Below are 26,925 nucleotides of genomic sequence, written 5' to 3'. Positions count from 1 at the left end.
TCTTGTTTTGTGATCCATTCTACTAGCCTGTGTCTCTTAATTGGTGAGTTTAAGCCATTAACATTTAGGGTTATTATTGAGATATGGGTTGTTCTTCCAGCCATATTTGTTTATTTCTGTTACTAAACATGGTTTGTTTTCCTCTTTGATTATTCCCCCCCCCCTTTACTGTCCTACCTCCCACTGTTGGTTTTCATTGTTATTTTCCATTTCCTCTTCCTGTAATGCTTTGGCGAGGATGTTTTGAAGAGATGGTTTTCTAGCTGCAAATTCTTTTAACTTTTGTTTATCGTGGAAGGTTTTAATTTCATCCTCCATCCTGAAGCTTAATTTCGCTGGATACACAATTCTTGGTTGGAACCCATTTTCTTTCAGTGTTTGAAATATGTTATTCCAGGATCTTCTAGCTTTCAGAGTCTGTGTTGACAGATCAGCTGTTATCCTGATTGGCTTACCCCTAAATGTAATCTGCTTCCTTTCTCTTGTAGCTTTTAAAATTCTCTCCTTATTCTGTATGTTGGGCATCTTCATTATGATGTGTCTAGGTGTGGATCTCTTATGATTTTGCACATTCGGCGTCCTATAGGCTTCTAGGATTTGGGGTTCTGTCTCATTCTTCAAGTCTGGGAAGTTTTCTTGTATTATTTCATTGAATAGACTTCTCATTCCTTTGGTTTGGAGCTCTGTACCTTCCTGTATCCCAATGACTCTTAAGTTTGGTCTCTTAATGTTATCCCATATTTCTTGGATGTTCTGCTCATGGTTTCTTAACAGTCTTGCTGAGCTGTCTATGTTCTTTTCCAGTTGAAATACTTTGTCTTCATTGTCTGATGTTCTATCTTCTAAGTGTTCTACTCTGCTGGTAGTATTCTCCATTGAGTTTTTAAGTTGGTTTATTGCTTCCTGCATTTCTAGGATTTCTGTTTGTTTGTTTTTTATAACCTCTATCTCCCTGTATAGTTGATCCTTTGCTTCCTGGATTTGTTTGCGTAATTCGTTGTCGAAGTGATCTTTCATTGTCTGATTTTGCTGTTTAATGTCTTCCTTGATACTCCAGATCATCTGAAGCATGTAAATCCTGAATTCTTTATCTGACATTCCATCTGCTGCAGCTGTTACCTCTTCTAAAGTTGCGTTGACCTGCATTGCTTGTGGTCCTTTCTTTCCTTGTCTTTTCATACTGCTTGCGTATCTTTCCTGCAGGTGCGGGCGGCGGCTGTGCTCTCTCCTTATTCCAATTGGGGTGTCGTGGCTACCACGCCGGCAGGTCACTGGGCCTGTTCTGGGAGCTGGCGGCGGCTCTGTTCTGCCCCTACTCCAATTGGGGTGACGAGTGTACCACGCCGGCAGGCCACCGGGCCTGATCCGCCGGTCGGTTGCAGGTTTGCCTACCCTGCAGGCGCGGGAGGCGGCTCTACTCTGCCCCTACTGCAAATGGAGTGACGTGTCTGTCGTACCGGCAGGCCACTGGGCCTGTCCCGCTGGTCGGTCGCAGATCTGCCCACCTTTCGGGCACGGGTGGAGGCTCTGCTCTGCCCCTACTCCAATTAGGGTGTCATGGCTACCCCGCCTGCAGGACGCTGGGCCTGTTCCTGGCACGGGCAGCGACTCTGCTCTGCCACTACTCCAATTAGGGTGGTGTTTGTACCATGCCGGCAGGCTCCTGGGCCTGATCCGCCGGTCTGTTGTAGGTCTGCCTACCTTGGAGGCGCGGGCGGCGGATCTGCCCTGCCCCTCCTACCACGCCTGCGGACCCCTGGGCCTGATCTGCAGGTTGATCACTGATCTGCTCACCCTGCGGGCACGGGTGGCAGTTCCGCTCCGCCCCCACTCCAATTGGGGTCACGTGACCACCACACCGGCAGGGCCTGATCCGGGCGTGGGAGAAGGATCTGCTCTGCCCCTACTCCAGTTGGGGTGACGTGTGTACCACACTGGCAGGCCACTGGGCCTGACCCGCCAGGCTGACACAGGTCTGTTTACCTTGCAAGCGCGAACTGCGGCTCTGCCCTGCCCCTCCTACCACGCCCATGTACCACTGGGTCGCGGGTCTGCCCACCTTGCGGTTGCGGCTGGCGGCTCCGCTCCGCCCCCTCTCCAATTGGGGTCACGCGGTCACCACGCTGGCGAGCCGCTGGGCCTGCTCCGGGCGCTGGCGGCGGCCCGGCTCCTTCCCTCTGGCTCGACGACAAATTGAGGAGACTCGGGTGACTGTGCCTCACCCCCCCTACCAGGAGACCAACTGCTTATGTCACCACTGGTATTGATGAAGTTCCCTCCTCCGCCGCTTTCTGCAGACATCAGATCTCTGCCATGTTGGTATCCTATGCGAATGGCAGCATTTCGTTCCCCTTGCCGGGCAACCAAAGCACCGGGTGAGTCCTGACCGGCCCTCAGCAGGACCCGGACCGAGAAGCAGTTTCCGCGGGCTCCTAGCCCCGGGCCAGGGAAGTTCCGGGAGCCGGAACTCGGCCACTCCGTGCTCGGTGTAAGCTCCTATAAATGTAAGCTCCAAGAAGCAGTCCCCGCGGGCTCAGTTCCGGGAGCCGGAACTCGGCCGCCCCGCGCTCAGTATTCACTCTGATAAGATCAGGCTCAGATTGCGCTGAGCCCTAGCAATCTGTCTGCAAGCCGCAGGCGAATTGCAGCCTGAAATTACCTGTTCTATGGCTGAATGAGCTGCGGTCAGTCAAAAACAGGGGTGGTGACGTCAGTTTACCAACATGGTGGCTGCTGGCCTCCTCTGTGGTCTGACCGGTGTGGAGAACCGAGATGGACCGCTTCCTTCCCCCGTCTCGAACCCAGAATTCAGCCCTGAGTACGGTGCTTGCGCGGCTGGCAGAAACTGCAGCGCTGTAACCCTGCGTCTCTATCCCAGACTTTAGCCGCGGGGCGATTTGCTGAATAAGCAGTGATACCCTCCGTGCGACAAACCTCTCGCGTTTGAGTCCCCGTAGCCGATCCTCGTGCGATGGAAATCCTTCCTCCAGGTTCCGGAGTACCCCACTATTGCTGGAAATTCCTAACAAAATATCCTTTAGCCGTCCTGACTTGTCATACTCCCACACAGTGAAGCAGCACACGGGGACAATGCACTCCCCTCGCCGCCATCTTCCTTCCTCTCCGTATTTGACTTTTAATTGAATTGATTCCCAGAGTGATTGGTCTAGTATCATATACTCATTGAAACTATACCATCCCCTTCTCTGCAACATGTTTCATATGCAACTCAACTTCAAATACAGTATTTATTTTGTCTTTAAAAACAAAAATCCCTCCTAGTGAGTGGTTAGATCACACCTGGCCTCTTTTCTAAGCCCAATTTAAATCCACATAAATACTATGGAAGAAGCTAAGAAGCTTTATGTCAAGCAACACTTATCTTTATTACATACTTGCCTAACAGACTAGAAAGACTTTTTGTAGCAATAATCTCTTAGGCTTCTTTTCAATTTAGTAAGTATCAAAATGCATTCACATCCATTATCTCATTTACTTCTTATAACAGCCTTCTGAGTTTGTATTGTAATTATTATCTTCAGATTCCATATTTTATATGTTATAAAACTAAAGCTCAAATACATGAGCTAATGTACTTGAGGTCACACATCATTGTGGCAGAAACCCATGTTCTCAACCACCATTAAAACCACCAGTAATACTTCTTTTTACTTCTCTTCCTCTTCCATTTCCTTCTTCTTCACCTATCTCTTCCTTCTCCACAATCTTTTCCTCCTCTTCCAACTGCTCATCCAAAAGGATTTATTGAGCTTATTGGGTGCCAGAAATTATGCTAAGTGCTTTAAATATATATTTTCATTTTGTTCACACAGTAATATTATGATGACATTCATTAAACAAATGTTATTCAAATGAGATATATTAAAATTACAGTATCAGGAATTGGTTTTCACATAGTGGTAGAGGCTGGTTAGGCAAGTCTGAAATCCATAGGACAAGCCCAAGGAAGCAAAGTTAATAAATTATTTTCCCCTCCCTTGAGAAAACTCTTGGAAATGAAAATAATTATATGATAAACTGCCTTGGAAAACACTCTGGCAAGTACTCAAAAAATTAAACAGTGTTACCATACCCAGTTCTATTCATGTGTGTATATGTATGTGTGTGTGTGTGTGTGTGTGTGTATTCAGGAGAATTGAAAATGTATGTCCACACAAAAACTCTTACTTCAATATTCAGGGCAACATTATTCATAATAGACAAAAGTGGAAATGGCCTAAATATTTACTAATTTAATATATAAATGTGGTGTTTTCATTCAATGGATTATTATTCAGACATCAAAAATAATGAAGCACTATTTCATAATACAGCATGGATTAACCTTAAAACATTATCCTAAATGAAAGAAGCCAGACACAGAATATCACATATTGTATGATTCCATTCAGAATAGGCAAATTTGTAGAAGTAGAAAGTAGGTCAGTGACTGATAGAAATGACTTCTAGTTGTTGTTTTTTTTTTTTTTTTTTGAGTTGTAGATATCCACATATCTTATTTTTATTTATTTAATTTTATGTGGTTCTGAGGATCAAACCTAATGCCTCATGCATTTGAAGCAAGCACTCAACCCCTGGAGCTACAGCCCCAGCCCCCCGCCTTTTTTTTTTTTTTTTTTTGAACTGATGAAATGTTCTGAAACTGGATAGCGATGATAGTTTCATAACTTTATGAACATACTAAATCTCATTGTGTTGTATACTGCAAAAGGATAGATTTTCTGGTATGCAAATTATCAATAAAACAAAATTAGAAAAACAAGCAAAATTGTAAGATAATCCAAAAAAAATAACAACAAAACAGATGTAAATTACTTCTTGACTATCCCTATCTAACAGATGTGAAAAACTCTGACTAGTAAAGTAAAATGTCACATAAGTAATAGGTGAACCATGATTCGAATATAAACCTTCTAATGGCAAGTTCATTTTTTCCAATCTCTGATAATATATGATTCACACAGCATACTACCTGAGTATAAAAATGTATACTCTGGCACTGAAACCAAATTTTAAAATGACAAGGAAAATATCTCTGGAAATTGGACTCCCTCTGTTCTGACTCTTTTTGATTTTCTCATGAGTTGACTATCACCTAATGTGATCATAACAATTATGAAATATAGTTCAGGCAAGATCTTGAACATAAGGGATAAACTAGTGTCCTGGTAGTTACTGAAGCTAGCAGGAAGATCAGTGTGAATGGCAGTATCTCTATTTGATTCTGAACCTCAGATTTTTACATCTGTGAATGTGATTCTTATTCTTCAACTTCCTAGTATCTAGTTTTCCCCTATAGCTGTGAACCAGGCTGAACCATCAAGCAGGATCTAAAAGGCTTCTGTTGAAGATCCTGACAGTACAGATGGTGAGGGAGGCTTGTGATTAAATCATTTGGTGAAGTGTTGCTTTCATGCATTGAGAGGTAAGAAAGTGCTAATTTTCCATAATCTCAGAAAATTTGGAAGTGTCTTTATTCTGTAATGCCTGACAGAGATACCTACAGAGCATTAATAACCTATTCCAGTTGCAATTATTTGCTTTGGATGAACTTTGATGCCAAATTTTCATAGAAATACTCATGCATAATTCAATAAAATTATATTCTTTTTTAATTTTTTTTATTTGTCAATGGATCTTTATTTTATTTATTGATCCGTGGTGCTGAGGATCAAACCCAGTGCTTCACACATGCTAGGCAAGCACTCTGCCACTGAGCCACAACCCCAGCCCAATATAAAATTACATTCTTAATTATCCTTAGGTCATTCATTCTGGAACATTACAAATTTTATTTAAAATTAAGCTTATAGAAAAAACAAACCAATTCCAATCACAAAAGTTTTTCCATTTATCCAGGGTAATTTTACATATACACACACACATATGTACATACACACACACACATATATAGAGGAATGCAAGGATTTGAAAACACATGTAATATGGCTTAGAGATTCATTGTTCATATCAATGTAGGCAAGGGTTTTGGTACATCCTGGGGGATTTTCCATTTTTATTAAAGGGAAAAAGAAAGACCCTTTCTGAGGAGACATGATCAATATCTGAGCTTCTTGGACTTCATTATGTTACATATGTACCATATTTTACATTTCTTCTAACACTATTTCAATTCAATAGTTGGAAGATTCATTCTGAAATATCATTCTTGTCATTTCTTTTTTCAGGGAAAACACATGAGTAGGAAGACTACAAGAAGTGGTTGCCCATTACAAACAGCATTTTTATTATGACCATGTGTTCAAAGCAATCAGGGAGGAAGTATAGAACATGTGACTGCCTGAGGGGATGGGGATAATACTTGGGGTACACAATAGGCTAACAAAAACTAAGAAAATTTGTCCTTAGCATATTTAACCTACAAGAAATACTAAAGGGAGCCCTTCAAGCTGAAAAAGAAGAATGCTAGAGACTCAAGTCTACATGAAGAAATAAAAAATGACCCAAAATGTAACAACATATGCTGTGGTTCTGGTCACTGATGTGGTCAATTAGTCACTGGGCTACCTTGTCGTGTGGGGTAGAGATGCGGAATCAACACACAGACTCTGGGAGCTGGTGAGAGAACTGGCTGGAGACCCACCTCAGGTCGTCATCCAGTAGCTCAGTTTCTTTTTGGAATGCACACAACTGTTATAGGGTTCGAGTGGGGTGTGCCCATCAATTATACACAAGCAAGATAGTATCCATAAGCCAATCATCTTATGCCTAATGTAACCGCATTATGAGGATGCTCTAAATATTGCTATCATCAGGAAGGGTCTTTGTCCCTAGGGGAGGGGGTTTCTATGTTAGGAGTTCCATGTCGAAGCTCCTGGCTATCAGTTTCCTGGCCTGGCAGCTTGGCAACGCTAGCCACAAGTGCTAAGGATGTGGTTTCACTACACTAGAGCAGAGCATCCCATCCTGCAGGCCTTCCTATCAGGCCTGAACGAGTGTAGATTCTTCAAGCTCTCCGAGCTGCTCATAGCTGCTAGCTGCTAGCTGTAAACTGAAAGTTATTCCAACAAACATAGAAAATACAGTAGGCAGCATAAGTGTAGTCTTGCACCTCTTTTATTCCTATCTGATAAAAAAATACAAAGTAATAAAAATCTGCTGGTAGGTATGAAACAAATAAAAATGCTGAATATATTATTACTCATTAGAGAAGTGTAAATCAAGCCCACAATAAGATACCACTTCACACATATTAGGATAGTTATAATTAAAACCACAGATAATAATAATTAATGGTAAGGATATAGAGGAAACAGAACCCCCATACATTGTTAGTGGGAATGTAAAAGGTACAACCATTTTGAAAACAATTTGGAAATTCATCAAAAAGTTAAATATAGAGATACCACATAACCCAGCAACTCCCCTCCTAGGCATATACAAGAGAATTTAAAATATATGCCAACTTATATTTGCACATGAATATTTATAGCATAATTATTCATAATAGACAAAAAGTGGAAACAACTTCAATGCTCATCTATGAATATACAAACTGCAGTATATCAATATAATAGAATATTTTTCAGTCAAAATGGAATGAAGTACTGTTACATCTAGAACAAAAGTGTATCTTTTTATTTGTTTTTTTAGATATACATAACAGTAGAATGCATTCTGACACACACTGTGATATATACATGGAGCATCTTAAAAACATTATGCTAAGTAAAAAAAAAAGACAAAAGCCACATACTATATGATTCATTTTTTATAAAAGGTCCATAATAGGCAATTCCATAGAAATGGAAAGGAGATTAGTGTCTACTAGGGACTGGGGTTGATGGGGAGTGGGGAGCAACTGCTAGAGGGTATAGGGATTCTTTTGGGGGGTTATGAAAATATTCCTGGATTAAATAATGTTGATGGCTGAACACTTTGTGGATATAGTATAAGCCAATAGATTGTATATTTTAGAAGGTTAATTGAGAAGTGAGTTATATCTCAATAAAATGTAGGAATAAAGGAATCAAACTATAACAAAAGGTTAATGACAATATGTGGGCTGGGATTGTTGCTCAGTGGTAGAACAGTCTAACACATGTGAGGTACTGGGTTTGATCCTCAGCACCACATAAATATAAATAAATAAAGGTATCCATCTACAACTGCAAAAAATATCAAAAATATAGCAAAATACCTATAATAAAAATTTGTCTATGGATGAAATACTTATCCCTTTAAAAATTCACTGCCATTACTGGCATTCACCAACCTAGTTATAAACAATCTCAGCAGAAAAAGGTCATTAAAAGGAAATTATATTCCATTTGATTCTAAAGTTTAGCCTTGTGTGCATGCCAAATGAAAATCCAGGGGACAGGGACAAGAATCTGGGCCAAGAGACCAAGTATGACCTATGACTTTTACAGGATCTAATTAAAATGATTTTTCTTTAGTAAGCCAAGAGAGAGAAGATAGCTTTCAAAGTTATGGTATTTATGTTGAGGACAATTAACACTCAAACACTTGGCTAGTCATCCACAAATTAGCTCTTTAATCTGCACATATAATATTTACTCACTTTGATGTATATTTGCATGTGTTACTTCAATTTAAAAAGCTTATAAGCAAATAAGCTTATTAAGTCATACCCCTCTAATACTCAAAACCCTCAAGTGACTAAAACATGGACAAATCCAAATAATTAAACCTGGCCTGCAAGTACCATTTGATCTGATTGTCTTCTCCACATCCAGTGCATTCTCTCACACCTCTACAGTCATAATTACCATTCTTAAGTTACCAAACCCTTCTCATCTTGTATCTTTGCCCTTTTAATTTCTTTGTCCTTCCCATCTTATATATTTGCCCTTTGACTTTCTTTGAACTAATGAGTCTTCCTTCAGTTAACCACAGCCAGATCTTATTCAGGTCACAATTCGAATTGTTACCTACTTAATTGATCCTTCTCCAACTTCATTCTCTATTACATCACTCTATTTTAATGTTTTTAACTGATTTTTAAGTTATTGTTGTATTCTGTGGCCATGGTTGTGGGCAGTTTAAAAGGAGAAAGCAATTTTCATTTTTTAAATACAGATTGACCTTTCAAGGTAGACCCCAACTTGGGCAAAGCTAACAAGAAAACTGACTTGAAAACACAGTATAATTTCCTCAGAGCATTGGAGTCATCATTCATTCTATTGTCACGTGCAGTACCTTGATCTCTTAGGTGAAAAAAGTGATAAAAGAAGATTGAAAACTTAGCTAGTCTCTCCTATAGGGCAGCAAAGTGGACAAATGTGAATCTGATATATAGTGTGGAAGAAATACAAATCCTAAAAACACATTTCACTCTTTATTACTTTTGATTTTAGTAATTTCTGATAATAATTTCAATCATTGATATATATTATTTTTAAAAATCTTCTAAATTTTAGAAAATATGCAATACTGCAGTGTCTGTTCACATCCAGTTTCTCTTATACTTAACATCTTGCATTAGGATGGTACATTTATCACAGTTAATTATCCAATAATGGTACATTATTACTAACAAAAGTCCATATGTTATTCAAGTCTCTTTAGTTTTTATCTGATTTCCTTTTTTCAAGATCTCTTCTAGGATACCATTGTTGTTATGCCTCCTATCTTAGTCTGTTTTTAATTGTTCCAATAAAATACCTGGGGCTATGTATTTTTATAAAGAAAAGAGATTTATTAAGGCCATAGTTCTGGAGATTCAGCATCATGGCACTAGCATCTGCCTAGCATTGGAGAGGGCCTCATGGTGGATGGTATCACAGTGGTGGGAATATGTGCAGAAGGAAAGAGGTCTAATAGTGAGACAGGAAAAAACAGAGTAGTGAGAGACCAGGCTTGCTCCTTTTTTTTTTTTTTTTTTTTTTTTTGCAATTTAAAAAATTTTGTTTTAGTTGTAGATAGACACAATACCTTTATTTTATTTATTTATTTTTATGTGGTGCTGAAGATCGAACCCAGGGCCTCACGCATGTTAGGTGAGCACTCTACCACTGAGCCACAACCCCAGCACCTCCAGGCTTGCTCTTCATGACAACCTGTTCTCTTGGGAACTAATCTTCTCCTACTAGACCTGACCCACTCCAGATAAAGAGAATAAATTCATTCTTGAGGTCAAACCCCATGATCTAGTTATCTTGTAGTGAGTCACACCTTTTAAGGTTTCCACTACCTCAACATTGCCACACTGGAGACCAAGTTTCCTGTATATGAACACTGGGGGACAAACTATGTATAAACTAAGGTATCTACTTAGGTTCTTTTAGGCTGTGACAATTTCTGAAACTTTTCTTTCTTTTTTTTTTTTTTTTTTTTGATCATGTTGAGAGTAATGAGAAGTACTGATTAAAATATTTTTAAAATTTCCCTCAATTGGAATTTTTCTGATGTTTTTATCATTATTAAACTGGCGCTTCAGGGAGGAAGAACATGGAGGTAAAGTGCCATTCTCATCACTCCAAATCAAAGATATATGTTATTCTCTTGACTTGCTACTAATGATGTTCATCTTTATTATCTGGCTGAGGTTGCTTTCTTCACTGTAAATATGCTATTTTTCCTCCTATCCATACTCTGTGTAGTCTATGTATAAAGATTGGAGATACGCATCTTGAGGTCAGAGTATCTACATAAAGTGTTTCAGATTATTTTTTGTGGAATGTTTGTTTTCTTCTCCCCGTTTATTTTTGGGGCTTTAATTTAATATTATTTTATTACACAATTTTTCCAGCTTTGGCTATTAACTTTTTCAGTTGGATACTGAAATTAGTCTATTTTTTGTAATTTCTTTAATGATTTGGTACTACAAGGTATTGTGCAGTCATATTGTGTACTACCTGCACCATTCTTAGAATCATCCATATATCCAAGTAGCCTTGGTTCCTTTTTATTAAAAATGATAAGTCAAGAACTGTGTGCTAGGTATTCTCACTGCTAATATGGTGTCATTGCTCCTACACCTCCTCAGTTGACAGAAAAAAACTGTGTATTGTATATATACACATACCCATAACTCTATCTATATTAAGCTAAACATGAGTTAAAATTAATGTTTCCAACTCTGATCCATTATCACATGGATCATTTCTACTATCTCCCATTGCTTGTCAGCAACCTCCTGTTCCAACAAGAAGAAGCCTGGCTCCCACCATTTGCCATCATGTATTTTATTATTAAATTCCAGTGTACATTTATAATGGTTTCAGAATTGTTAGCCTGTATTCCCACAGGAAGCAATTTTATCAACTATTGGAAGTGCTTATTTTCAGTTATATTTTCTTTTAGTATTACAGTTACTACTCACTTCCCAAATTACTTATATCAGCATTCCCCTATTCCACCCAATCAGTGAAGTTGTTGCATAAATTTGAAATACTTAAAACCAGTGTGGTAATGCATGCCTGTAGTCCCAGCTACTCATGAGGCTGAGGTGGGAGGATCACTTGTCTATAATAGAGTTACATTATTTTTCACAGTCTAAAGTCCATCCTGTGCTCCCCTAACCTCTTATATAATTTATTTTCAATTTACATATATTAAGATTATCTATTTATGCTATAAACTTCCATGAATATTGACAAATACGTAATGTCATATGTCTATAGGTATAGCTTGTTTGAACTTGGTTATATTAACACATATGAGACCAGGACATATAGTATATGGAAGAGATTTTTCCAAACTGAACACTTCAATAAATACATTTATCAGGGTGGCTTTAAAATATTTTTATAAAACATATTTTGTTATTGTTATTTCAAATTCTTTATTATTTGTCACAAGAATATTCTCCTGAAAAGATGATGACGACTAATTAACTCTTAATATTTCTGTAAAATAGTGCCTATGAGACTGTACATATTTTAATCTTTTCACCCCCTGAATGTTTGTTTGCTTTTCCATTTTAATACCCCAGTGTTATTCAGTAGATCACAATCTAATCTATAATACCATATCTTGTCAAGACAGATTTCATTCATTTGCTTTGTCCTTGTTTATATTTTCCTTATTTTTGGCAACAGCAGGAATACCTAGCAAAACCTAGTTCACAAAGGAATCATGAGACAGCCTAATGTTTGCAGATATCTAGTGGATTAAAAGTCAATATTATAAAAAAAAACAGTCAAGCTCTGGGTGCTTTCATTGTCCCTCCTACCTTAGGCCTTCCTGTATTAGTGTCAGCCTGCCTGATTCCAGCAGAGGAAAAAGTATCTTTTACTAAGTTAAGCATAAGCTAAACCTGAAACTCAATTTGTGTTCAGCCAAATATAACAATGTCAAATATGCTAAACACTTTTGAATTTTAATTGACATATATTTGTACATATTTATGTAGTACAATATAATACTTTGATATATATGTATAATGTATAATGATAAAATCGTGGTGATTAGCATTCTCATTTCCTGAAACATTTATCATTTTTATGTATTGGGGACCATCATACTCTTCTAGTTATTTTGAAGTATATCATAAATTATTATTGTCTATAGTTACCCTAATGTTCTATAGTGAAAGGCCAAGGTTCGTCGTCGGAGATTAAAATGCACACACACAGATAGCAGTGACAAAGATGAAGCACTTTACTGCAAGCTGGTTCTAGCTTATATAGAAAGTGAGAGTCAGTTATCTTAAACCAGGAAGCTCCCTGGGCCAATCATAGTAAAGGTCAGGTCATCACCTATGGTGCACGCACGTCTGCCCTGCATAAGATTCATGAGGGGCACGAACTGTCCACGTGTACGGAAGATGGGAGGGCCAATTAGAAGGTTTTCAAAACAACTTGTTATCTGCCCACTGGCAACTTGCCCGTCGCCATGTTGCATTAGGGGCTCCTTATCTGAAAGGCCCGGGGAGTTCTAGTTGCCCAATGGCAATTTGCCCACCACCATGTTTTAAAGGCCCAGGGAGTTCTCAGGGAGACTCCCAACATATAGAACATTAGAACTGATTCTTCCTATGTAACTGTATTTTCCCTTTGTGTTTTTAATGATGCATATCAATTATACAGAATAGTGGGTTTTATTATAGCATAATCATACATGCATATAACCTAGTAAGATTAATTTCATTCCTCAGTTCCTCCCCTTACCCCCTTACCCCTCCCTTCAACCCTCTACCTGATTCCTGTTCTCTACACTAATTTTCTCTCTTCTATATTTGTGATGTCCTCTGTTTTGTTCCCTGTAGCTTATACACATGACAGAAAACTTACAGTACTTGTCTTTCTGAGTCTGGCTTATTTTTCTTAACATGAATGGTCTCCAGTGGCACCCCCAAGAAAATTGTTGGAAATGCAATTCTTATGTTCTGCCCCTTACCTATTAACTCAGAAATTCTGCAAGTAGGGCTCAGCCATCTATGGTTTTCTAAAATATTTTTTAGTTGTAGATTGACACAATACCTTTATTTCATTTATTTATTTTTATGTAGTGCTGAGAATTGAACCTAGTGCTTTATACATGGTAGGCAAGTTCTCTATCACTGAGATACAACCCCAGCTCAGCCATCTCTCTCAAGGTTATGTTTGATATCAGAAGCACTAGACTAGTGGATATTATTACAAGTCAATATTGCTTCTTTTTTTTTTCAGTAGAACATTTGTTTATTCCACTATGAAAACCCTTATATCTTTTTCTTTATTTCCAATATATTTTTAAGTCATAGAAATATCACAATATTCAGCTTTTGATTATATTTTTATCTATTTGAATGTAGATAAAAGCCCTCTGCCTCTGTAATGGTAGAAATTGTAGGAGGAGGGACTATGTATGTAGTCCCAATAGTAAATTATTATAAAGCTACATAATAAGAATAATTCTCTTCTTTCTGTTATTTTGGGTAATTTTATGGTCATTATGGTTTAGTAGCAAATCTAGTAGGTCTAAAGTAAATTTAATCTCCTCAAGGAACACAAAAAATATTTGAAAGTTGTGGTAGCCTTCTTATGCCATGTGTACAGATAAGGAGTGATAGACAATCTGTAGAGAGATAAAAATGAAAAAAAAAAAAGTAAAGCAGACACAAGATCATGATACCACAACAAAAATGTGAGACAAACATAAAAGATGAATAGTTTTAAACTATTCTTCAGTTCATGCTTCCAGTACCTCATGGGACCTGATGGTATTTCTGTACTTGAGGTCTGGAAAAAAGAAGTGAATCTTTATAATAAAATCTTTCTACTTAGGCTTTTGTGAGTTTGCATGGCATGCCAACCAAAACACCCCCACTAGCATTGAAATATCTCTTTTACTACCTGAATCTGTTTCTCACCCTCTCCCACACTGGTATGACTTCTAACTATTTTGAGTATGCTATAGTAACAGCTGGAAAATGCCTTTGAATAAATGAAGCTACCATAATGCAATACAATTAAGCATTCCTTATTATAGTGATATTATATATCAAAGCTAATAATGAATAAATATATTTTTCCTAAATATTAATTACATTATAGATGATATTCTCCTATATGACTTGAAATTTTCTCAGACAATAAAATAATATTTTACAACTAAAGTGACATTGTTATTGGTTATTCAAAATCCAGAGTTAAAATCTCTTCTGATCAAACATTTTCTCTAAAACAGAAAATAAAATCCTTAGAGGCTTTATAAAAAAACTCATCTCATTAGAGTTATTTGTCTAATATGAGTGTAATATCATTTATATGGAGCCTTATGTTATTGTAATTTCATTTGGGCAATTGAATTGTAAAATTAGAGATGAACAAAACAGTTCTCTAAATTACTCAAAAAAGTAAGGAATAAATTGTGTGAAAAAATCAAAAAAGTAAGGAATAAATTGTGTGAAACCTGTATTACTTTCCTTTTGCTACCCAATGGCTCAAATAGGGCCGAGGCTCCTTTAAAGGTTATGTAGTCTTATAAATACAGTCCCTCTACCCCTAACACCATAACTGCCTGATGTTTCCTACCATAAGTATTAGGCCAACAGGAATAGTTAAGAATACAAGAAAATAATCTCATAGAATGAGTAATCCTGGGCTACAATTAGGTAACTTTCTAGGTCACAATTCAGATGCTGCATCTAAGACACTTTCTGATAAATCTTACCTCATATTTTCATGATTTGACTTCTCAGTTCTACTCTGTTCTTTGAATCCTCTAGATCAGGCAGATACCACTTACTCAGTTCTTCTGTATACTAAACAATTTATTTCCTTCCAGGCACAGGGTGCATGCCTGTAATCCCAGGGACTAGGGAGTCTGAGGCAGGAGGATCATAAATTCAAAGGCAGCCACAGCAATTTAGCAAGGCCCTAAGTATCTTGGGGAAACCCTGACTCAAAATAAAAATAAAGTCAGACCAGGGATGTGGCTCAGTGGTTAAGTACCTCATCAGTTTTTAAACTACAGATAAATTCCTTAAAGTTTCCTAATTTGTAAAACAGGAATGCTATTTACTCACTCTGCTATGAGAATAAATTAAAATGATTTGTACAAATATCTAATTTTTTGACATTTTATAGATTACCAATGCATCATACCTTCTTCCACTTTCTCTGTTAGTCTTACTTTCTCCACTTATATGAATAACTCTTCTCTGAAGAGAAGACTCAAACTCCCTGTTATATTTCGTTCTGTTTTCTGTCTAGTAATATGTACCTTGTCATAATAGTTAATATTCATTAATCACTAACTGCCTCCAAGATACATTCCATGTTCTTCAATGTCTTATCTCAGTTAATGCTTATATTAAGACCTTATGAAGTGGGGACAAATGTGGCCACTGTTTTACATTTGATAGGATGAATCTAAGAGAGGTTAAGTAATTATACAAATTATACAAATAGCTATTGGATGAATTAGGATTAAATTAGGTATACCTTCTCTAGAGTCAAATTATAGTATTTTCAGGGCATACCTAGTCACCAAAAGTTAACATTGATATTTTTTAACCTGTACATATATCATCTAAATTTTGTCTTTTTAATGTCTTTATGAAGCATAACAGTATATACACATAATGGAAGCCCTAAATTGAACATGGGGTTTATAGAAAAGGTGTTATGCTATTGTGGTTGACAGAATGGGCTCTGGATTTTGAATATCTGAGTTTGAATCTTCTTGCTGTGTGATTTTGGATAAGTTGCTTAGCACCTCCCCCATGCCTCAATTTCTTCATGGGTAATATGGGAGTAGAAAACTATCTATTAATTACCTTTTTTGTGAGGATTAAATATGATAATACGTGTGATAAAAACTTTGAATAGTGGTCATCCTACAATAAGAACTCATTAAGGTTTATATAATAGTTTCCACACTTCCATTATGACCTAATTATCATATTTGAGGTTATAGTATACATCCTAAAAAAATGCCATTCCTACTCTAAGATGAAATCTTAGAGTAGTTTTGATTTGCATTTCTCTAATGTCTAGAGATGTTGAACATGTTTTCATATATTTGTTGACTGATTGAATATCTTTTGAGAAGTATCTGTTCATTTCCTTGGCCCATTTACTGATTGGGTGGTTTGTTTGTTTGATGTTAAGTTTTTTTAGTTATTTATATATCCTAGAGATTAGTTCTCTATCTGATGTGCATGTGGTAAAAATTTGCTCCCAAGATGTAGGCTCTCTATTCACCTCACTGATTGTTTCTTTTGTTAAGAAGAAGTTTTTCAGTTTGAACCTACCCCATTTATTGATTCTTGATTTTATTTCTTGTGCTATAGGAGTTTTGTTAATTATTTGTGTTATTGATCCTGCCATTCTGATTGGATTGAGATAAAGTCTTAATGTAGTTTTGATTTGTATTTCCCTAATGGCTAGAGGTGTTGAATTATTTTCATATATTTGTTAGCCATTTGCATTTCTTATTTTGAAAAATGTCTATTTAGTGCTTTTGCCCATTTATTGATTAAGGTTTTTTTTTGGTGTTAAGTGTTTTAAGTTATTTTTTGTTTTAATTGTAGGTATTAATCTCATGTTAGAGGAGTGACTGGCAAAGAAATTCTCCCATTCCTTAGACCCTGTCTTCATGAACATAATAATTTTCTTTGTTGTACAAAAGTGTTTTTTTTTTAATTTGATGACATCCTACTTATTGATTCTTGGTTTTATTTCTTGAGCTTTAGGGGTCTTGTTAAGAAAGTTAATGCCAGCACCAATATGATGACCCTGTGTTTTCTTCTAGCAGTTATCAGATTTCTGGTCTAATTTCTAATTCTTTGATCCATTTTGATTTGACATATGTTCAGGGTGAGAGATATCTAAATATCTAGTTTCATTCTTCTACATATGAATATCCAGTTTTCTCAGTATTATTTCTTAAAAAGGCTGTATCTTTGACAACTCTGTCAAATACCACATGGCTTTTGGTTTTATCTCTTTATCTTCTATTCCATTAGTCTTCATGTCTATTTTGATGCCAGTATTATGCTGGTTTTGTTACTCTAGCTCTATAGTACAGTTTAAGATCAGGTATTGTGATACTTTATCAGTTTTCTTGCTCATTATTGCTTTGGCTAATCTGGGTCTCATAATCTTCCAAATGAATTTAAGAATCCCTATTTCTAGTTCTGTGAATAATATCATTGGTTTTTAATGAGGATTACATTTAATCTGTTGATTGCTTTTGTTGTATGTCCATTTTAACATCAATTCTAAATATCCAAGATCATTGAGATCTTTCCATCTTTGAAGGTCTTCTCCAATTTCTTTCTTCAGTGTTCCATGATCCTCATTGTAGAATTTATTCACTCTTTGGTTAGATTAATTGCCAAGTATTTTTTGAGGGTATTTTGAAATGACTCACTTTCCTGACTTCTTTCTCAGCAGAATCACTATTGTAGTATAGGAAAGCTATTGATTTATGAGTATTGATTTTGTATCTTGCTGTCTTGCTGAATTCTTTTAAGAGTCTAAACGTCTTCTGGTAGAGGTTTTTTTTTTTTTTGGGGGGGGGTTCTTCTTCATTTATGATTATGTTATCAGTAAGGATAGTTTGACTGCTTCCTTTCCTATTTGTATCCCTTTAATTTCTTTTTCTTGCCTAATTGATCTGGCTAGGAGTTTTGAGAACTATAGTGAATAAAAATGGTGAGTAGACATCCTAATCTTGTTCCTGTTTTTCCTATATAGCCTTTATAATGTTTAAGTAATTTTCTTCTATCCATAGTTTCTCCAGCATTTTAAACATGAATGAGTACTGGATTTTATCAAAGGTCATTTATGCATCTTTTGAGAAGATCATATGATTTTTGTTCTTGGTTCTATTGAAGTGGTCAACTACATTTTTTGATTTGTGTATGTTGAACCAACCTTCCATCCTTGGGATGAAACCCACTTGATTAAAGTGTATTATATTCTTGATGTGTGAGTGTGTGCGCGCGCGCGCGTCTGCGTGCGTGCGCGCGCATGTGCATATGTGTGTGTGTGTGTGTGTGTGTGTGTGTATTTTGAATGCGCTAACATTTGGGGAATATATATTTATCTTCCTTTTGGATTATTCCCTTACCAGATATAGTTGCCTTCTTTGTCTATCTTGATTATTATTATTTTTGGCTTGAAATATGCTTTGTCAGAAATGAATATAGCTACTCTTTCTTCTTTTTGGATACATTGGCCTGGAACATTTTTTCCATTCTTTTACCTTTAGCCTTTGGGTATATTTTCCAATGAGATGAGTCTCTTACAAATAGCATATATTTTTATTTTGGTTTTTGATCCATTCTGCTAAGCTGTATATTTTTTAAATATTTATTTTTTGTTGTACTTGGACACAATAACTTTATTTTATTTATTTATTTTTATGTGGTCTGAGGATCAAACCCAGAGCCTTACAAGTGCTAGATGAATACTCTACTGCTAAGCCACAACCCCCCTAAGCTGTATATTTTAATTGGAGAGTTGAGATAATTTTTATTTAGTGTTATATATGTGTGAATTTTTAGTTTCTGCCATTTTTAATTTTTTTCTATATTTAATTCTGTTTTGGTTTTAGTTTAGTTGGTTAATCTTCTGGTGATTTTCACCTATTTGGGAGCTTTGGGGTTTTCATTCTTGGTTTTTCCATGTACAGTTTCTATTTGAGTATTCTTTGTAGTTCTGGTTTGGTGGTCATGAATTGTTATAGTTTATTCTTGCAAGAAAAGTTTTTATTTCCTTGCCAGTTTCAAAAAAGAGCTTTGCTGGATATAGCAATCTTGGCTGACAATTATTTTTTAGGGCTTGGAATATCTCAGTCCATGTCTTCCTTGATTTTAGGGTCTGAATTGAGAAGTCAGAAGTGAGGCTTATTGGTTTGCCTCTAAGTATGACCTTATGTGTTTTTTCCCTCTAACTGCTTGTAATATTCCTTCTTATTTTTGTTAGGTATTTATATTATGATAAATCTTTGAATTTCTCTTCTATTTTTTCTATTTGGGTTCCTATATGCATCCTATATGTTAATGTCTACTCATTTCTGATGTGGTGAAATTGTCTGTTACTATCTCATAAAAATGTTCTTGATATCACTAGACTGTATCTCTATTCTTTCTTCTATCCCAATGACTCTCAGGTGTGTTCTCTTTATGATGTCCCAGATTTCTTGTATATTCTGATCATGTTTTTTTTTCTGCTTTATTGCATACTGAGTATTCAAGATCATATACCCCACCTACAAGATCTGAAGTTTTGTCTTCTAGTCCTGGAGTTCCATTTAATATGCAGTCTAATCTGTTGGTGATGCTTTCAAGTGAATTTTAATTTTGAATATTTCTTTCATTTACAGGAATTCTGATTGGTTTCTTTTCAATATCTCTATCTCTTTATTGAAATGATCTTTTATCCTCTATATTTTCTCTCTTAATCCATTCATTATATCTTCTTTTTAGTTCATTGAACATTTTTTAATAACTACTGCATTGAACACTTTAAAAATCAGGGTTTTTTAAAAAAATAATCCTTCTCTAGAATTTCTTCCTCTTCCATATCTGTGGGATCCTTTATTGAGGGAGTGCAAATTTTAGGGGAAGATTTGTTTGCCTATTTTCTCAGTTTTTATAGGTCTTGGACTTGCACATCACTTGATGTATTCCTCTTTCTCTTTTATACACATTTCCTTTTGTGTATAGGTATCATTTTTGTTCTGAGACTTCTACTTTTGATGTGTGAATAGATGTCCAGGAATGGACGTGAGTGTTCCTTCTTGGAGTCAGGTTGTGGGTTTAGGTTTCTGTCTCCCATATTCTATGTGTTGACATATTATTGAGGCTTGGATGGAGCAAGATCACGTGTGGGGTGAGATTTACTGTTACTGGCTAATTTGTGAGTATTGGTTTTCTGCAAAATCTCCACTAGGTAAATTTGAAGTGTTCCAATCACTTTCCATCTCCTTTTAAAGAAAGGGGTACCAGGAATAGCAGTAGTGTTAGTAACAGATGTGCATCCTTCAGAAAAATTCCCAGTGTCTACTTTTACATCTATAACAGTAATTGCCACCTTGTTGAGAAGCAGTCTTCCCACTTTGTAAATCCGGTGTTTCGAAACTTCTGGGAAGCGCATCTTTCCTGTAATCCACCATCTTCTCTTTTATCCAGAGTTACAATTTTCTATAGTAAGAATGATTAAAATCTGCTTTCTTGGTACATTTCAATAATGCAATATAGTTTCATTAACTATAATTACCATGCTACACATTAGAGAGTGCTTACTCCCTTCAGACTTGTAAAATGAGATGATTTGTGCTGGGTGTGGTGGCACAGGCCTGTAATTCCAGCTACTCAAGAGAGCTAAGGTAGGAGGATTAAAAGTTCAAGGCCTGTCTAGGCAACTCAGTAAGACCCTGTCACAAATAAAAAATAAAAATGGACCAGGGAGGTAGTTCAGTTGTAAAGTGCCTCTGGGTTTAATCCCCAGTACTAAAATGGAATGATTTGTAAACATTCAAAGTAATCATAATCTTTAAGAAAAAAATCAGTGCTATATTATTATTGCTGCATCAAAAAGTTACCTTAAAGCTTAGTTGTTTAAAACAGTAAGCATTTACTTTACAAATTTCGAGGATCAGCAATCTGGTCCTAGCTTACCTAGAGTCACTAACATGTTACCCTAGTTACCTAGGGTTGCTAACATGCTCCAATGGGGAAAGATTTGATTTTAAGTTCATTTAGGTGTGGAGTTTGACAGGCCTTATAATATTCACTTCCAGATCACTTGTACAAATGGCTTTGGACCAGAGATATCAGTTATTTGCCACTTGAACCTCTCCACAGAGGTACAACATGACAACAGGCTTCCCTCAGAGCAATGGATTCAAGAAAGACAATGAAAGAGAGTGAGAAAGGATGAAAGAGGACATGCAAACTGGAAATCAGAGTCCTTAATAATCTAATCCCGAGAAGTAACATTTTATAACTTTTATCACTTTTGTTGTATTCTATTTGTTATAAATAAGTCAGTAGGTACACTCCACACTGAAAGAAAAGAAATTTCACACAAGTGTTAACTCCAGGAGGCTGGAATCTTTGGGGCCATTTTGGAAACCATATACCATAAATTATTAAAGAAAAGCAAGAGATAACCTGTTCATCCATTTTGGAAAAACCAGCTTATTAGTTAAAGATCTGTTTTTGAAATGGCATCAGTAAATAGTCTCTTACAAGTAGTTTCTCCCATGTCTGAGTATATTTCATCACTCTGCCTCTTTTTAAATCACTCTCCTTTCAATCTTTAATGTCACTTTTCCTTGATAACCACATTTTCCCTCTCTTGCATTAGTTTCCCACCAAAAATGTTCAGGAAAAAGAGCATCAATCAACTAGAAGACAGTATTAAATCAAGAGCATAATTATCTTCATTTCCCCAGATATGACTTACATGCCTAGGGAACTGAGTTCTTTCCTCAAACATGATTTAATTAAAAGACCATGAAATCAATATTAAGATGGGGGTCAATTTTTACCATTACTATGAGACTGTATATTAGAACAAGAAAAATCATATCTAAAAATGACTTTATATATGTCACTGGGTAGTGTCTACATGATACTTGAAACTCTTTTGCTAGGATGCTATTTTTCTGCCTGCTTACATGCATTGAAAATATTGTCAAGATATGTCAGAAACATTTATTCTGACTCTCATTTTGTACACTAACCATTGCAAAATTGGAAATGATAGTGTTTGAATAGTAATATATATTTTTGTAAGTTTAAGAATGTATTTATGATTTTCCCTCACCTTTTCACATGCTTCTGGAAGATAATTGCCATTTCATTATGGAAATGTAAAGATTTAATGGCATTATAATATGATTTATCTTCTACACTCTATATTAGGATTCCGACAGAGCTCTTTTCATCTTGAAATATCAAGCACATTCTGAGGCCTGTGACATAGTATTTAGCCTCACTTTGTATATTAATCTAGCTCTATAGACAAAAGAGTAAACTGAGGGCTTGCTTGTATACCAAATCTACCCAAATATTTGATCACTGACTCCATATCCATTGATACTAGCAGTGGCAAAATTACAATGCCGAGGCAAGCATTTTTTTTTTTTTTTAAATATACCCAGGTTCAGTGGCTCACACCTGTAATCCCACTGACTCTGGAGGCTGAGGCAGGACTATCTCAAATTGGATATCAGCCTCAACAACTTAGGTAGGCCTTAAGCAACTTAGTGAGACCTTGTCTGAAATTTCAAAATTAAAAAAGGGCTGGGGATGTAGCTCAATGGTAAAGCACCCCTGGGTTCAATACCCGGTAAAATAAGCAAATGCCCTTTTTTTTTTTTCCTTTCAAGAATATGTATCAGGCAACAAAGTGAAAAGTAATTATAGTCCCAAATTTCAGTCCACACTTTTTTCAAAAGTCCCGTACTTTAGCATATATGTATGCTTTCAAAAGGGTTCTATGCATCTATAAGCACCTGTATCCATCTAAGTTATCTAATCTCCATGTCTCTTGTTTATTTCTCCAACTGGGAAACTAATGTGCATTTTGTGTTATAAATTGTTTTATTTGCTTAACAACAATCCTTCCTGACATTATATAAAGATATATTGTTAAAACCCACTTTAGTAGTTGTATAGTGTTCCATTGTATAATTGAACCATGATTAATTTAGTCATTCTGATAATGATGGACATTTATCACTAACTGTGCAAAAATAATGCTGTGTACTTGTGAGATTTTGAATGATAAATTTCTCTTGAGTCCAAGGACACATGCTTTGTAAAATTTCATAGAGACTGATTGTCTTCTAAAATGTTGACATTGATTTATAAATATATGAATTAGCTTTGAAATTTAAGCAATTAAATAAATTACTTAGGGAGTTTATATGAAGGAAGGACAAACTATTATTCTACTAGTTTAACACTATGATATCTGAATAATCTTGAGAACAGAAACCTATTATTTTCTTTCTTTGGTTATATTCTGTATTTGGATTTTTAATACAGATTTTTAATCTGTAATCTCATATCAACTCTGACTGTGATATTCAGCAAGTAAATTTTGTTTTTCATTTAAATAATTCAGTCTTTCATGGATTTAAGTTCATATTATACCTTTAAACTCAATGATTAGTATTAAAGATCCCTTTCTTCATAGGAGTTAATGTTCTATTGGGGAGGCCATGTATAATAACCTCAGGAAAATTTAACAACATAAGACTAGTTGGAGAGAGACAATGTTATATGGTAGTTAGATAAATCAGTAACTTGACTTCTAAAGTCAAAAGAACTTGCTTGTTCAAAGTTTAAATGCATGTTCCTGCATTAAGTAGCTTTATAAACTTATACAAGTTCATAAACTTCCTTTAGTCTCATTTTTCTTTTCTCATAATTATGGCAGTAACAACAATAATTATAATACACTATTATATAAAGATTTTTTAAATATTTAAATAGCAATCTATTTGAAACATTTAGTACAACAACACATGAAGTTTCTATTTATATTGTCTTAATTGGATGACAATTGGACTACTTTAGTTTTAATCATGGTTTCATATTAATCCACTTTATTAATTCAGTTTTGTAAACTCACTATTTCTGAATTTGACCATTGTGTCCCTTACTTTATTGGATGCCACACATAAAAATATTTTTTTCTATATTATGGCTTTTGCTACAGTGCTGCATTCATTTGTCCATGTTTCAAGGTCTATTTTACATCTTCAGAGAACAGTTATTCAAAAAATGTAGTTACTTTTCCCTCATATTCAAGGGTACACATAATCAGTTTCACCCTATACTATCTCTGTTTGGTTCCTCTATCAGAAATATGGCTACTTCTGTTCATCTGTTCAAAGCCCATCCATCCATCCATCTCCACTCATATGGGCTCCAGTTTCCTCCATGCCTAACATGAAAACTTTTGCTATCAAAAAGTGTATCTATATGCATATGTGTGTGTGTGTTTTATTAGCCCAAATGTCATTTAGATTTTTTTAAAAATAAAGAAAAATAAAAAACTAAAAAAATGTAGATAGGGGCTGGAATTTTATGTCAGTGGAAGGGCACTTGCCTAGCATGTGTGAGGCACTAGGTTTGATCCTCAGCATCAGATAAAAAATAAATAAATGCATCATGTCCAATACCAAAAACATTTAATATTTTATATATATGTATGTAGACTTTTTTCATTAGCTTATCTGTTTTATCATGATTTTATTCAAGTCTAACTCTAGTGGTAAATGTTTAATAATTAGATTCTGGAAAAATGCAAGTATGCATATATGCACATAATTTATTATACGTTTTACCTCTTTGAAGATGTATAACATACAATTTGCAAATAATAAAATATACTAGACTTTTTGGCATGAATTCCATATTGATTCTAACTAAATTCTTTCATTGTTTTTGGAGAAGTTGTATATTCATAGCTAACCTGTAGTTGTACTTGACAAATGATAGTAGTTCTTATAGGAATGTTGACTGATATTTTAGTTTTCAGTAATGAGTAAGATAAAAGTGAGAAATAAAAAAAAAAACTATATCATAACAGGTTTATCAATGATGTGAGTAAACTTTTTGTGGAATTGCAAAATAGCTTTCAAATACTGGAAGACTATTTCCTCATATTTTTGTGCTAGTTGCAATGCAGTGGTCACAGACACAAGAATTTTAAAGTTTAATCTATGTTAAGATTTTCTTTATCACTTTACTTTTGGACAGTTAACAACAACAAAACTTTGAAAAATCAAGTGCATATTTGAAAATGAAACCTTTATTTGCTATTTTCTGTGTTGTACAAACTCCTACCATTGCCAATTTCAAGCTAACAATATGAACCCAGAGTTGAGAAAGAGATGGGCAGTATATAATATCCCTACTTACAGATACTGTTGACATAGTGGCAAGGATATAGTAGTTAAATAATTAAATGGTGAGTTTTGTATATTTATTGTTATGGTTTTAGTGTAGTTTACTAAATTCTAAGTTTATATAATTTACTTTTTAATACCTGCTTTGTAGTTTGCAAAATTCCTGAAAATTTAACAATTGACTCTCATAGGCCAGCTTTAGCAATACTCTTATAAATGTTCTAACATTTTTCTCAATTAAAAAAAAATCCTCCTGTAACTCTTCTCTATCTTCATGCAACTTCTTTCTATAATTCAGCATTCCTAATCCCAAATCTGAAATGCTCTGAAATCCTAAAGATTTGTGATTTTCAGATTAAAAGTGGTCAACCTGTAGTCTCTGCAAATATCCTAAAATCCAAAGAACTCTGAAATCTGAAACATCTTCCTCTCCCAAGCATTTCATACAAGGGATACTCAATTTGTATATCTCTATTTTCTACACTTCTGAGGCAAAAGTCTTTTACAGTTGCCCTTTTCACTACTGACATTTTTTTATGTCCTATTGACCCATTGCAATTTAGCTTTCTATCCCATCCCTCTGAAAAACAAAATCTGCCTAAGGTCACCATTATCACTAAACAAAATAAACTTTGCAGTTCCCATTTTATTTGACCTGTGGGCAGCACTGTTTACTGCTGACAAACTATTCAACCCTTCCTGAAACACTCTTTACCTTTAGGTTCTACAATATTTTATTTTTCTGCTTCTCTGACCATTCTTCGCTGCTTCTTTGCAATTTCATATTCTCATATTCTTCTCATTGTATGTTACATGTTGTATTTAATCAGGTTTTGTTTCTATACCCCACTGGCTTCTAATTTTATAATTCTTCCTATGGTTTCAATTGACACATGAAACCCAGATAATTAAAATGTATATACCTCCTAAATTTTAAATTATAAAATTAAGTGAGTTTAATACATTTAAACTGTCACCATAATCGAGGTAATGAACATATTCCTTATACCCCAAATTTTCTGATGCCCATTTGTAATCTTTCTCCCTGGCCAATTCAATCATCATTATCCAAGCAGCCACTGATCTGTTTTCTGACACTAAATATTAGTTTGCATTTTATAAAGTTTTACATAAATGAAATCCTGTTGAGAGCCACAGCCGAAGGGGCCCCAGCAAACTTCCAGCTGCCGGCTGATGATTGGCTCACAGCGGCCCCAGCAACATCTAGCTGATTGGCTCCTCTGCTGTGATGCTCATTGGACTGTTTCCCTGCCCTTTCAGACCACGGAGCTGCTCATTGGGGGAATTTTTTGGCTCCGCCCACGTGACCCAGCCAATCGGCCTCAAGAGCAGGAGGATTGGGGGAGGTGGAAAGAAGCTTGTGGGGGGGAGAGACAGGCTTGTGGAAAGCCGGTGGTGGCAGTTGAGGCTCTGAGGATTTTTCCTGAGAGGCTGTTTTGTTTGGCGTGTTTGGTTCTAAAAATAAAGTTAGTTTCTTTTGACAAGTGGCTTCTGATTGTGCCCAGCCAGACTGCGGCAGTTGGTGGCCCATACGGGGAGTGACTGAGGGTAAGTGAAACTGCTCGCCCCTGAGGGCAGGGCGAGAGG

Source organism: Marmota flaviventris, chromosome X, assembly GCF_047511675.1.
Source record: "Marmota flaviventris isolate mMarFla1 chromosome X, mMarFla1.hap1, whole genome shotgun sequence".
NCBI lineage: Eukaryota > Metazoa > Chordata > Mammalia > Rodentia > Sciuridae > Marmota > Marmota flaviventris.
This window is presented reverse-complemented; position numbering follows the sequence as displayed.